General features: G+C 41.5%; 1 protein-coding gene across 6 annotated transcripts in view; it reads right to left on the reverse strand.

Moving 5' to 3' along the window:
- LOC138749563 (nitric oxide synthase, inducible-like) overlaps positions 1-14,468 on the reverse strand; it is a 308,564-nt gene that overhangs the window by 225,971 nt on the left and 68,125 nt on the right. The window lies entirely within an intron of this gene.

Below are 14,468 nucleotides of genomic sequence, written 5' to 3' on the forward strand. Positions count from 1 at the left end.
GCAATACAAAGAGAGAAAAAATAAAGTCCAAAAATAAGTCCCTGATTGAGTTTGTCATTAAGGAGTAACAGCTATTCTTGAACCTGGTGGTGTGAGTCTTGTGGCACCTATACCTCTTTCCTGACGGCAGCAGTAAGAACAGAGCATGTGCTGGGTGGTGTGATCCTTGATGATTGCTGCTGCTCTCCGATGGCAGCATTCCCTGAAGATGTTCTCGGTGGTGGTGAAGGGTTTGCCTGTGACGTCCTGGGCTGTGTCCACTACAATTTGCAGGGCTCTATACTCAGGGATTATGGTGCCCCATACCAAGACCATGATAGAGCTGGTCAGCACACTTTCCACCATACATCTGTAGAAATTTGCCAGGGTTTCTGGTGTCATACCAAACCTTTGCAAACTCCTGAGGACATAGAGGCACTGATGTGCTTTCTTCACAATGCCATCAATGTGTTGGGTCCAGAAAAGCTCCTCCAAGATAGTGATTCCCAAGAACTCAAATTCGCTCACCCTCTCGACCTCCATTTTCCCCAATGATCAGAGTTAGAATTAGGCTGTCAATATAAGAGATGGACAAAGAGTTTAGTTTAAAGGTTATTGATTTATCTTCAGCTTTTTAATATCTATTAGACCAGTTTAAAAAAGAGGTAGGTTATTAACACATAGATCCAAGCCAACCACAGGAAAGCTCTTGACTTTTAGTCAAGAGTTTCACCGTGCACTGTTACTTATGACAATCCATATAATTCCTGGCAGTATTCCATAGGTTTATGGTTGGATGACCGTGGCTTTTTATGCAGAAATTTGTTTCGTTGGCGCTGTGTTCCTTTTGAATTATGTATATGGTAAATTAAATCAACCATGCATTTTCATTTACTCTGGTGATTTAAATCATTTGTGAGCCGAATTTTCTTTTGACCTTTGTGAAATCAAATTATGCTACTTGTTACTGAGCATTTTCCCCCAAATTGTCTCCAGAATAAAAGCAGCTAATTAGGAGAGAGATCACATGGTGTGCTGGAGCAGGCAGTGCTATAAAGCTCCAAGGGAAAATTGGCTTTTTTTTTATTGCTTCTGTGGCATCGTGCAAGATCAGAGCTGCATTCTTCTGTTTAAAAGCATGTGCGGGTGAGGGCTCATCCTGGAGACCACAGGATAATAGGGAAGAGGAAAGCTTGGGGGTGGGAAAATCTGTTGTGAGACTTTTTTTTTTTTAAAAAGACCACGGCTACAAAACAGGGGAGCCAGCTGAAAGAGTGGAGTAAATATTCTTCAACGTTCCTGGCAGCTGCCTGGAAGATTCACTGCAGAATCATGCAATGGAGTGAGTCTCCGTTTATTTGGATAGAAAATTGCAGGCTGAAGATGCAGTGTTGAGACTCTTATTTTTGTCTTGGGTGTGCAAAAGCAGAATGCTTAGCCAAACTAAAGTACTTACAAGCAGATATCCAAGAATTCTTTGTCTGGCACTGAATAAAGACTGGGGGAGTAGTCATACACAAATAGCACTGGATCAGTGTAAGCACTCACTGAGGCACAGGAGATAAGAAATAAGAAGTCTTTAGCATCCACTGCTACAAATAGATATGGGATGCCGGACTTCATGAATGGAGACGCAAGAGTACAAGGCAAAGAAGACTTGCCAAATCATTTTAAATGATTATGCCTCAGTCAAATTGAGACAAAAGTCAGAGAGCATGGTATTTGGGGTAGGGTGCTGACATGGATAGAAAATTGGGTGACAGACAGGAAACAAAGAGTTGGGATTAACAGGTCACTTTTGGATGGCTAGATGTGACAAATGGGGCCCCGCAGGGCTCGGTGCTGGGTCCTCAATTGTTTATCATGTATATTAATGAATTAGATAAGGGGATTATAACTAACATTAGCAAATTTGCAGATGGCATGAAATTGGGTGGCAGTGTGAAGAGGATGTCAGGAAAATGCAAGGGGACTTGGACAAGTTGGGTGAGTGGGCAGATGCATGGAAGATGCAGTTTAATGTGGATAAATGTGAGGTTATCCACTTTAGTTGCAGGCACAGAAAGGCAGATTATTATTTAAATAGGGTCAAGTTAGGGAGTGGGGAAGTGCAACATGATCTCAGTGTACTTGTATATCAGTCACTAAAAGCTAGCATGCAGGTTCAACAAGCTGTGAAAAAGGCAAATGGCATGTTGGCCTTCATAAAAAGAGGAATAGAGCATAAAAATAAAGATGTCCTCTGCAGTTGTACAGGGCCCTGGTGAGACTACTTCTGAAGTACTGTGTCCAGTCTGGTCTCCTAATTTGAGGAAGGACATTCTCACTATTGAGGGAATGCAGCGTAGATTCACAAATTTAGTTCCTGGGATGGTGGGCTTGATATATGCCGAAAGAATGGATAAAATGGGACAGAGATGAGAATTTTTTAAAAATCCACAATTGGAATGCTTTGCCACAGAGAGTGGTAGAGGCAGGTTCTCTGGTTATGTTCAAGAGGGAGTTAAATAAGGTCCTTGTGGACAGGGGAATTAAAGGTTATGGGTAGAAAGTAGGGACAGGTCACTAATAGTGGAAGATCAGCCATGATCCAAATGAATGTTGGTGGGCCGATGGGCCTGCTCCAGCACTTATTGTCTAAATGTTAGATAGTTCATTTCAGGAAAGATGCCATGATGCTGGAGAGACCAAAAGAGAAAGACTAGAATGGCTCCAGGCACTTCTGAGAAGATGTAGGAACAATTTGGTGGAGATGTTTTAAATCAAATTTTGAAGACAGCCAGTAATATAAATAAACTAATTTAAGATAATTAGGAAAAAAAAACTAGGAGTAGTTGATGAGGAAATCTACTGTTTGTGTTGTGATCTGGAAAGGTAGTGTGAGCAGATTCTATTGTGATTTTTAAAAGGGAAATGGATAAATAGTGAAACAACATCATGGGCAAACAAGATAACTTTTTCAAAGCCTTTGCAGTACAATATGAGAATTTATTGTCATGTACACAAGTACAACGTCTAGATGCACAAAAATTCTTATTTGCTGCAGTCACCGGGTGCATAAGATACAAGAATTAGTATAAATTAAATTAGCATCATGCACCATAAGACAGAAAAAAATAAATGGACAGATTAAAAAGGGCTAATAAATAGGACGGGTTAATAGAACTTTCCACACTGTGTGATCCTATTGCATCAAGGATTGCCCTCATCTTTTTATTTATGGGATATTTGTAAATAGTTAGAGAAGATAAAACCCTCTCATTTTTGGGCAAGCTGAGTATGAAGAATGAGAGGTACAGTTCAGAGAAATCAGGAGAATTCTTCGTGTGGATGGGAGAACTTATCACTGTGATGATCTGACAACAAGAATATGGTATAGATCTGCCAGGAATCATCAGATGCTATAATCAAGTCAAGTTTACTGTCATTTGATTGGACAAGTGCAACCTGATCAAAGTGTTCTCTGGTCCTTGGGTGCAAAACATGCAGACATGCAACCAGACGTAACACACATACATACAGACAAGCAATACATATACAGGACAAGTATTTCATCTATACAAATAAATAAATAAATAGATAGATAAAGTTTGCTAGCTATGAAAGTCTCGGGAGGTTAGTGCGAGGAGCTGCTTTGGTCATTCAGAATTCTCACTGCGTGTGGGAAGAAGCTGTTCCTCGACCTGGTGGTGTTGGCTCTGAGACTCCTGCATCTCTTCCCCAATGGGAGCAGCTGAAAGATGCTGTGTGCAGCGTGGAAGGGGTCCTCAATAATTTTGCGCACCCTCTTCAGACAACAATTCCAGTAGATTGCATCAATGAGGGGAGGGAGATTCCAGTGATCCTTTCTGCCACACAATGTCCTGTGGATTGACCTCAGATCCATTTCTCTGTAGCAACCACACCACACAGTGATGCAGCCGGCTAGGACACTCTTGATAGACGTCCTGTAGAAGGTTGACATAATAATGGGCGGTAGCCCTGCCTGCTTTAGTCTTCTCAGGAAGTGCAGCTGCTGTGGCACCTTCCTGAGAAGTGAGGAGATATTGAGTATCTGCGATAGGTCACTCCAAGGAACTTGGTGCTCTCCACTCTCTCTGCTATAGAGTTGTTGATGAGGATGGTTGTTCCTGGTCCTCCTGAAGTCCACCATCATCTCCTCCGTCTTGTCCACACTGAGACTCAGGCTGTTACTCTTGCACCATTTCACATGATTTTTTTCCACCTCTTCTCTGTAGTGTGACTCATTATTGTTGCTGATGAGGCCAACGACTGCTGTGACATCTGCAAACTTAGATGGCACAACAGTAGTTGGCCTCAAATTATAATAATATAAAACACTGATTTGGTTAGTGATATGGCTGGATCTAAAAATATGTAAAACATTAGGTCATGGGTGCCTGTGAGAATGTTTTCTCCTTAACATTTAGAGCACCCTTTGGCAGTTCTACAGATTTGAATGCATATTTCAACAGAGCTGCCTATCTCTTCGTAGTCCAGCAAGAGTCAACACCTCTGGAGATTGGGGAAAAACTATGATGGCTACTGAATCATCCAATTAACAATTTGTTCTTAGATTTCCCCCCAGTCCCCCGTCCCCTGACCCATCACCACCTTATGCCCCCTCCCTTTAGGGGTACCTTCATTATGTTTCCATTGCTTTCTGTGATGAAGGCCAGGAATGGGTGGGGGGGGGGGGGGAGGGAAAGATTGTACTTGGAAGAGCAAGGCATGTTGATTTACTTGTGCCCCCCCCTCCTTTTAATTCCTAAAACTATTTTCTTTTCATGAAAATCAAAATTAGAAGGCATCCAGCTATAAATCCAGACTGAAACCCTGAGTTTCATGCCTGTAGCTCGGCAACCGGAGGAAGTAGAAAATCATTAGGGAGCCTGGTTTTGTTCGTTAGAAGATATTTCTGAAGTTACTGCCTGTATAATCTATGAACAGGCACAAAGATAAATCCTCTGTTTGCCAAGCATAACAAATCCCATCGCAGCTACTACTGACAAATCCACTTAACATCAGCGCCCAGACTGTCGGTCCAGGTTTGGGCCAGGCGCTGTTACAATGACTTCTCTTTAGATCTTACGCTTGTCAGAACGTAATGGTACATAATACAACTGGCAGATCGTAGCTTTATTGTGTGAGGGCTTTGTCAGTCTAGTTATTTTAGTATGGCTTCATTCCTTGTCTTGTCAACTTAATAATACTTAGTCTTGGCAAAGAAAATATCTGCTGCTACTACAGATGACAGTTTTCTCTATTTTGTTCAATGTAACTATTTTATTCTATAAAACCCAGCTGTCACAAAAATCTCCAAGATGCAAATCTTTAGTTTTAGTGATGTCCTTGTGAATTGTGTCACCTTTCAAAAGGAGAAAGCAGAGACATTTGTAAATCGTTAATCCGCTGAGGTTCCTTCGACACAGATGTACTGCCAACACCTACCCCCCCCCCCCACCCCCCCACCCCAGAGCTCACAGGTTTTTATATCTCCTCAAAATCTCCCTCTAGGCTCTGTGCTTTAATGCCTATAATGCTCGGAGTACAGGAAACCCTCTAAATGCCCGATATCTCCAGGAGTGCATGAGACCCACGCCCACTTTTAGAAGCCAGAAATTCAAGCTTTATTCTCAGCTGGTGTCCCAAGCTTGCACCCTTCACTTCTGCCTTGTGACAAGTAGTGTGTGAGTATAACTCAGACTCTTCAGGAAGGGAAGGAAGAAAAAAAAAATCCAAAGGAGAATTAGCAACCCCAGCTTCAATTAAAGCCAGTTAACCAGGTGGAAAATCTCTGGCTAATCTTTAAAATGATCACTTCTGTAAGATTCTTACTAATCCTGAAAGGGTTAACGCAGCTAAATAAAAATTTGGTGTTTATCTGAATTAACATCTCTGGGATCTTGCACAAGGCTCTAAGGTCAACATGACATGTTTTCCTTAATAGAAGCTGCAGGCTTCCAGATTCATGAGCCAAATACACCCTCCATGGAATTCCATGCATAATATAATATTTTTACTTAATTCACAGAATGTGGGATCTAGTGGCATTTATCACCCAGCTCCAACTGTTGTTGGACTTAGAGACTTACAGGATCACTACTGAAAGCATTCAGAATCAAACATGCTGCTGTAGGTCCGCAGTCATAAAAGGAACAGAGAATGTAACAGCCGCAAGATTCCATCACTACTAGAGATTAGCAAAACAGATTTTTTTTTTTGGTAATGCTAATCTTTTAATTCCTTTTTTTTCTGACAGCCTAAGCAGTTTCTATACCAGTAACTGTAAATGAAACAAACTGTGAAAAATTTGTGCACTGAACTGAATTCCAATTTCCCTGATGCATTGTTGGGGATTTGAACTCACAACTCATGTCTCAAATAAGTTGGGCAGAAGGAACAGAAGCTGTTCAAGAACAGTTTCTTCAGGCAGCTTTCAGACTCTTGAAACTCCCCTTGTTACACTAATCATGGATACTCCGACCCCAGAAAAGGACTGTCTGCACTAATGCAAGTCACTTTTTTCACACCAGGATTACCATGAATATGTATTTATTGTCTTTTTTAATTTAATTAGTTTACTATTATAGTTAAACTTTGCAAGAACCTGATTGGCTGGGGCAAGTAAGAATGCTGATGCATACGTAATTGTACAATGTATATGACAATAAACTCAGAACCATAGAACAAAACAGGACCTTCTAGTCTATGCCAAACTATTATTCTGCCTAGTCCCATGACCTGCACCCAGTCCATATCCTTCCATACCCTTCCCATCCATGTTCCTGTCCAAATTCTTCATCGTCATTAGTCCAGGTATCAGGATGACTCAACCACTGTGCACTACACAATACCAGCTCATGGTGTTATACCATTAATCTACATCGACAGCATCGAGTCCATGCTGCTGAAGATCCAGCTGCGCTGGATGGGTCACGTCTCCAGAATGGAGGACCATCGCCTTCCCAAGATCGTGTTATATGGCGAGCTCTCCACTGGCCACCATGACAGAGGTGCATCAAAGAAAAGGTACAAGGACTGCCTAAAGAAATCTCTTGGTGCCTGCCACATTGACCACCGCCAGTGGGCTGATATCGCCTCAAACCGTGCATCTTGGCGCCTCACAGTTTGGCGGGCAGCAACCTCCTTTGAAGAAGACCGCAGAGCCCACCTCACTGACAAAAGGCAAAGGAGGAAAAACCCAACACCCAACCCCAACCAACCAATTTTCCCTTGCAACCGCTGCAATCGTGTCTGCCTGTCCCGCATCGGACTTGTCAGCCACAAACGAGCCTGCAGCTGACGTGGACTTTTTACCCCCTCCATAAATCTTCGTCCGCGAAGCCAAGCCAAAGAAGAAGACATTTGAGAGTATGGTCTCCATTCGGAGATACTTAATAGATTTTCCTTCTTCCCTTTTCTCTGTTATTCTTACTTTTCTCTTTTGGGTCCCATCTTCTGTCTCTTCTCTGTAACTTTATCTTTCTCTTCCTGTATTTTATGTTTATTGAGCTCTGTTTTTTCACACTTTTTTTTTCTTTTTTCTGGAGAGGGCTGTTTCCACCCGACCAGCCACTACTCCATCACATGATTCCTCCTCCAGCGATCACAATTCTTTAACTCTAGGTGACAAACATGTTCAGAAGTTTAGCAGATTACCTTTCAGAGTTTTAGTCGCCTGTTTGTGAAGGGGGCAGGGTGGCTGAAGAGAGTTCATTGTGTATAAGTGAAGGAGGCTGTAAAATGCAACAGCCAATTGTTAAAAGAGAAATGTAGTAGGCAGCTGACATTTGACACATGGATGAGAGAATATTTGACATCTCAAGCTTTTCAGTCCCGAGTGCAGGACAGAACCTCAGACACTTTCTCACCTTCCAAAAAGAAAACTAGCATTGAGGCGTTGTCAGTATTTTAGTAGCATCACACCTAGCCTCTTGAATAAAAAGGAAACATAAAAGCTTGTGTCATGTTTGGTTATGGGGCTTGGCAGGAAAATAGAACAGCCACATTTTCTTTTATTATTTAGTTACAACAAGGTAGAAGCCGATTCCGGCCATTGAAATCCATGTCGTCTCCTAACACTCAATTTACCTACAACCCCGTACATTTTGGGGGATGGGAAGAAGCACCCGGGGAAAACCCACACAGGTCATGGGGAGAGCGAACAGGCTCCTTACAGACAGCGCTGGATGTGAACCTGGGTCGCTGTGCTGTAATAGCAACGTGCTAAATGTGCTGCCCCAATTAAAAGAGCTTTGATCCGAATGAAGGGTGGTGAAGGAAGGATGGTTATAATCTGAATGTTCGCATTATGACACTGCCGCAAAACACCAAATTTCATGACTTGTTCAAGACAATTTCTGATTCTGTAGACTGAGGAGCCAGATGGCCTACCTTTCTCCAAATTCTTTAATTCAGTGCCACCAACATTGTACCAGTCCGGAAAGTAATCACAGGAGATCAATTTTAAATTCTGGACAATCAATTCGGAACTGGACCCTGTTAACGTCATAGCTTTCTGATTTCGAGATGAAAAGGAGATTTAATGCTGATTAGACCCAGTCTTAAGCCTTTTACTCTTTGAACTTGGCATTATCATTGATATTATTGGAGCACATGAATGGAGGATCGAAGGAGGAACTAAATCCCATTCCTCCTTCTATACTTCCTGTTCATATGCATTTCCCACCAACCCCCCCCCCTCCCCCTCACTCAACCCCCTCACCTCTCCAACAAATTTGAAATACTTGCATTTAGATTTTAGATTTCATGGATTTGGTTAGGTTTCACAGCCTTCTTCCTCAGCTTCAAATTGTCTGCTTCACACTGATTTGTGAAAGCCTTGTCATGAGTGATGAGGTGAGAGCTTTTAACTTTTACACCAAGATCCTAGCTGGTTACAAATACACGTATACAATGACTTCTAAGCCAAATTAAAGAGATTTGTATTAATAGAGATTTTCAAAGACATCCCAAAATAGTTCACAAGGACTTATCGTGAAGTGCAGCTGTTGTTTTGCAGACATATGCATCAGCCATTTCAAACAATTTGGATTGTACTGCCTTGAGATCAATGAGTTATCTATTCAAGGTCTTTGAAACAGCAAGGCAATTTAAAGTGGAGAGAAACAGGGATGTTTATTTTGTCTGCTGGATCAACCTTGGACAATCGAATGCTCACCATTTACGGAGAAATCTGAAACCCATTCATCATACATCACTAAAAAACACTCCTCCAAAAAAGTTGAAGATGGTAGAGTGGGTGAGGGTGTGTGTATGTGTGACGTGAGGAGAGGGAGGTGGAGTATTGGGAGAAAGTTGATAAACCTTTTTTTGAAGCTGAAATTAAATTATTTTATGAAAGGAAACAGACAGATATTGGAAATCTGAAATGAAACGAGGAAATATCAGAAATACTGAGCAACAATAGAGAGTTTTAAAGCTTCAGAATAACGGCCTATGGTCAGAACACAATAGTTTGAGATCTACATGCTTTAAGATGTGGAGAAAAAGGAAAAAGTAGAGATTTTCTGTGATTATGGTGGAAGGGAAAAGAGATTAGATAATAAATGTGTAAATAAATTAATGGTTTATTGTCATATCCACAAGTACAATATGTAGATGAAATGAAAATTTTTCTTACTTCAGCTTCCAATGAGAGAAAAAATAGAAAATAGGTAAATAATAACAATATACAGTGGATAAAGTAGAAAGAACAAATATTGATTCAAGATTTAGTTTATTGCCATGTAATAAAGCATGGTCATATTGCATGAAATTTCTTTTGTCGGCTGTAAGGCGGACAGTATCGCCATCAGCAGAAATTGCCTGAAGAAATTACCAGTCAGAGAAAGAAGCAAAAGAGAGTCCCCCAGAGTCACTGAGTGTCTGTAAATTCACCACTAGCGCTTCCGCAGCCACACAGAGTCCAGTCCAAACCATTGACAGCCAGAGCTCCATATCTAATCCTCTGACTGTCAGGAACCCTTCAGCACCTCCCGGTTCCAATACCTGGTACCCCTTCAGCCAGTTTCAAGCCAGTCTCCAGCAGTCCGTAGCCTGGCACGAGTCTCCCAACAGCAGCCCACAGCCTCTGTGGGTTCCTCACCTCGAGTCACCAGCAGCCCGCTGCATGTATTGGTCTTTCAGCCGCAGAGCCCCCTCACTGGTCCACCGCCATGGTCACCATCCCCTTGGGTTGTCTCTCTGCTTTTCCTTCTCAGATGGGGGAATGGTCTCCACATTTTCTGCTCCCTGGAGTCTGCAACCCCTTGTGGCTGCTGCCGATCAGAGGGCACGTAGTCTTGGGCACAGACCCTGCGGTCGCAGGATTTTAAATTAAACTACCGTCGGCTCCTTTAATAGGCCATTCAACGCCTGTACGGAGCTGACAGCAGTTAACGGGGCGGTTGGACCCAGTGTGTTCACACCAGCGCTAGCACTACCATTACAGCATCTCCAGCAGTGCCGCCATTTTAGAATCATGGTCTGAAATTACCAAAGGAAATCTGGACTAGTTTGTTGATTATCTGGAGTTGCTGAACTCAGTGATGAGACTAGGAGTGTGTAACCTGTCTGCTGAGAAGCTGTTCCTCAACCAGAGTGCAGGAGGCTGAAGAGAGAGAGTCAGAGTGGAAATGAGGTGGGTCATTAAAGCAACATATGACTGGAAGAATAGGGTCTCAATGGCAGATTAAATAGAGGAATTCTGCAAAATAGTTATCTCATTTGCATTCAATCTTCCAGTCTACAGTAGATTGATTTTGTTAGGATAATAAGGAGATTGAAAACTTGGCTGAATTGTGCACCAAAAAAACCAATGTCACCAAAACCAAGGTGTTGATTGTTGACTTCAGGAAGGGAAAACCAAAGGTACACAATTGGGGGATCAGAGGTAGAGAGGGTGAGCAAGTTTCTTTTTTGAAGACCTCTCCTGGACCCAACGCACTAATGGCATCATGAAGAAAGCACGTCAGACCCTCTACTTCCTTAGGAGTTTGCAGAGGTTTGGTATGGCATCGTAAACCCTGGCAAATTTCAACAGATCTGTGGTTGAAAGGGTGCTGACCAGCTGCATCAAGGTCTAGTATAGGGACAGCAATAGCCCTGAATGGAAAGCCCACAAAAGGTAGTGGATACAACTCAGGATATTACAGGCAAAAACCTTCCTACCATTGAGAACATCTAGATTTATTGTCAGAATACATGTATGACATCACATACAACCCTGAGATTTTCATTCCTGCAGGTGATGCAGAATTAACACTTATTGGTAGTTTAAATAAAACTGTACTCAATGTTAACAAACTGCCCATGCAATTTGGAGGGGGGGGGGGAAAATCAATAAAGTGCAAAAGTTAAGAGTCCTCAAATAAGTCCCTGATTGAGTTTGTTGTTGAGGAGTCTGATGGTGGAGGGGGAGCAGCTGTTCCTGAACCTGGTGGTGCGAGTCTTGTGGTGCCTCGACCTCTTTCCTGATGGTAACTGCAGAGGCTACTGGAGGCAAATCCACAGACATTCAGTGCCTTGAAGGCTCTCTCTTTTGTTTCTCTTACTGTAAGGGATGCTGGGCCATGCTAATGGTGACTCTTTACTTGCTCGTGCATACAGTAAAAGCCCTGGTATTTGGCACCAATGGGGATTGGTAGATGCTGGATAAGTATATTTTCCATTTCCTTGAGACTTACTCTTACAATGCCTAACTAATGTTCCTACATTAAGAAAAAAGTTTAAAAGACAAAAATCTTCCCTGTACTAACACTGAACAAACTTCACTTGCATGAACATATTAACCTTAAAGCATTTTGGTTCATTTTCAGTCACATTCTTTGAAAACATTTGACCACCGCTGTATCTGCAGGTTCCTCCCCCTCCACGAAGCCGCCCGAAAGACAAACAATAACATCATAGATAATTAACCCCAACTCCCCCAAGTTTACAGATAAAGCCTCTGACCGGGATGTCCCTTACTAAGCAGGGATAAGGAGACAATTTAAGAGAGTCACCCCAACAGTGAGCTGCATAACCAGCTCTTCATCCTGGGTGATGCCATTGCTGTTTCACACAACTTTATTCAAACAGATGCTGAGAGAAAAACATGAACAAGGCTCTCCAGTGGCTGAATATTTGCTTCCATCTTCACCTTCAGAGAAAAATTATTTTTACAATTTTAAACTTTCTTAAAAATTTATATTTATTCTGATTTATTTTATTTTTAAAATTTAATTTCCTCAATTTTTTTTGCCAGTTGCTTGAGTTTCTGGTTGCTTGAATTCTTTACTGCATTATTTTGCTTTTGTATTATTACATAACACTAAAAAGAATTTTGAATCTTATGAGGAGACAGTAACAGTAAAATGTAGTGTTATGTACATGACAGCAATGATAAAGATTAGCTCAGTGTTATATTTGAAATGATATTTTAAATTATTAATCAACAATTATATAACACCTGCTCTAATTTAACTAACTTATCTAAACTTAACTAAATTTATGTACAATTAACTAACTTAAACTCTAACTATGCGCAAAGATATCGGTGTGTGTGGAATACCCCAAGCCAGTGCAGCTCAAGGTTCAGTTCTCAGAAGCAGGCTTTAAGATGGGCAAGATATGTAGGCCTTAGATGAATGCAACACACAGGCTTTAAATGGATGAAGTTAGTTCCTGAAGTGGGTGAAAGAGAAAAGTGTAGATTACTCACAACATCCTCATCCAAGGTGCTTCAGAGAAATGTCCTTTTTAGACGCATGCCTTCTTCTGCAACTTTAAAACCCTTGTTTAGCATGGTGCAGTATTTCTTCTGCAACTTTAAAACCCTTTTCGTGGTTCAGCAAGGTGCAGTATTTCTTCTGCAACTTTAAAACCCTTTTCGTGGTTCAGCAGGGTGCAGTATTTCTTCTGCACTAAAACCCTTGTCATGGTTCAGCAGGGTGCAGTATTTCTTCTGCGACTTTAAAACCCTTTTCGTGGTTCAGCAGGGTGCAGTATTTCTTCTGCAACTTTAAAACCCTTTTCGTGGGTCAGTCGAAGTGGTCTCTCATCCCTCTATAAGCAAAAATGAGGAAATCTGACTTTCTGTCTACAACCACACAATGAGGCCAAGTGGGCTTCTCATTCCCACAAAGGAGGTTTATTCTTGCTTCCATAAAATGGCCTCTTGAGCAAAATGTGTACTGCCTTTTCAAAAAGTTGGTCACATGGTCTCTGCCCCTCACTTCCCCAGGACGGCTTCCCTTCACTCTGCAAATGTATCGACTTTTTGAAACCTGCTGCTAGTTCACAGTCTCTTTCCAAAACCTGCAGGCTTTTGCTAAGTTTGTTCTCTTAAAGGGTCAGTTCCACACAATAAAGGGAACTGGGAAAAAAAAAATGGGAGAATGTCACAGTAGAAGGAGGTACACCACCGATACCATCTTCTTAGAACAGCAAGTCCAATTCCACGCTCTTTCCCTGTCTAGCAATTCTTTTTCTCTTTAAGTACTTATTCAATTCCTTTTTAAAGTTCCCACTGATTTATGTTTGCCACCTTTCAAGGAAGAAGGAAGAATTTCAATGAACCAACACTATTGGCACTTTAATGTCCACCTGAACAGGTACATTGGGTTTTCAGCCCTTTCAATAATACACCATAAAACTCACCATAACACTTAAGTTTAGAAATCAGGAACTTTAATCTCTTGCCCTCATTCCTTCTGCACTTGAATGCACTAGAAAGCCTGAGCAAAGTTATCACTTGGAATTAGAGCATTTACATCAGCCAGAAACCTCAATTGACAAATAGATAAGTGGTCAATTTTTAGATCTACCCACCGGGAGTGCCATTTCTCAACCTGGTAGTTCTTGCTCCGATATCCCAATGGCAGCAGATGAAAGATGTTGTGTACAGGATAGTTCTGTAGGCCCTCTTCAGACAACAATTGCAGTAAATCCTATCAGTGGGGAGGGGAAGGGAGGGATTGGGTGTATTAATTAAATTTGCACAGGGATATGAATAATCTAATTTCTGCAAGGAAAAGAAACACATTTAGAAGTGTCATTATTATTGGACAGAGAATTTCATTGGGCTCCCCCAGAACCTGGGTTTGAACTTAAATGATGAAATAAAATGATACCTCTCAGCACCTGTCAAGGTCATTTAGAGAAATCAACTGATGGGAACCTACAGAACAAATGAGCTAATTTTGGGGCAATAATTGGTCCCAATTAGGCAAGATCACATGGAGAAACTAAGGTATTTGCTGGTTTCAAGAATAAAAATAGAACAGTATTAAGTATTAAAAAGACATGGACAGGGCACTCAAGGGGATGCTTGAAGCTCTGAATAGCAAATAGCTCATTCTGCACTTAGCTAAAATCAGTTTAATCCAATTTACATTTATCCTGAGAGATGTGAAGAATCATGTTTTATAAGGATAGAAATGAAGATTTCCTTCACAATATCACGAGTTGTTCTTATCTAAATTCAGTTGACACTTTCACAATGA

The sequence above is a fragment of the Narcine bancroftii genome, chromosome 14, assembly GCF_036971445.1.
Source record: "Narcine bancroftii isolate sNarBan1 chromosome 14, sNarBan1.hap1, whole genome shotgun sequence".
Taxonomy (NCBI): Eukaryota; Metazoa; Chordata; class Chondrichthyes; order Torpediniformes; family Narcinidae; genus Narcine; species Narcine bancroftii.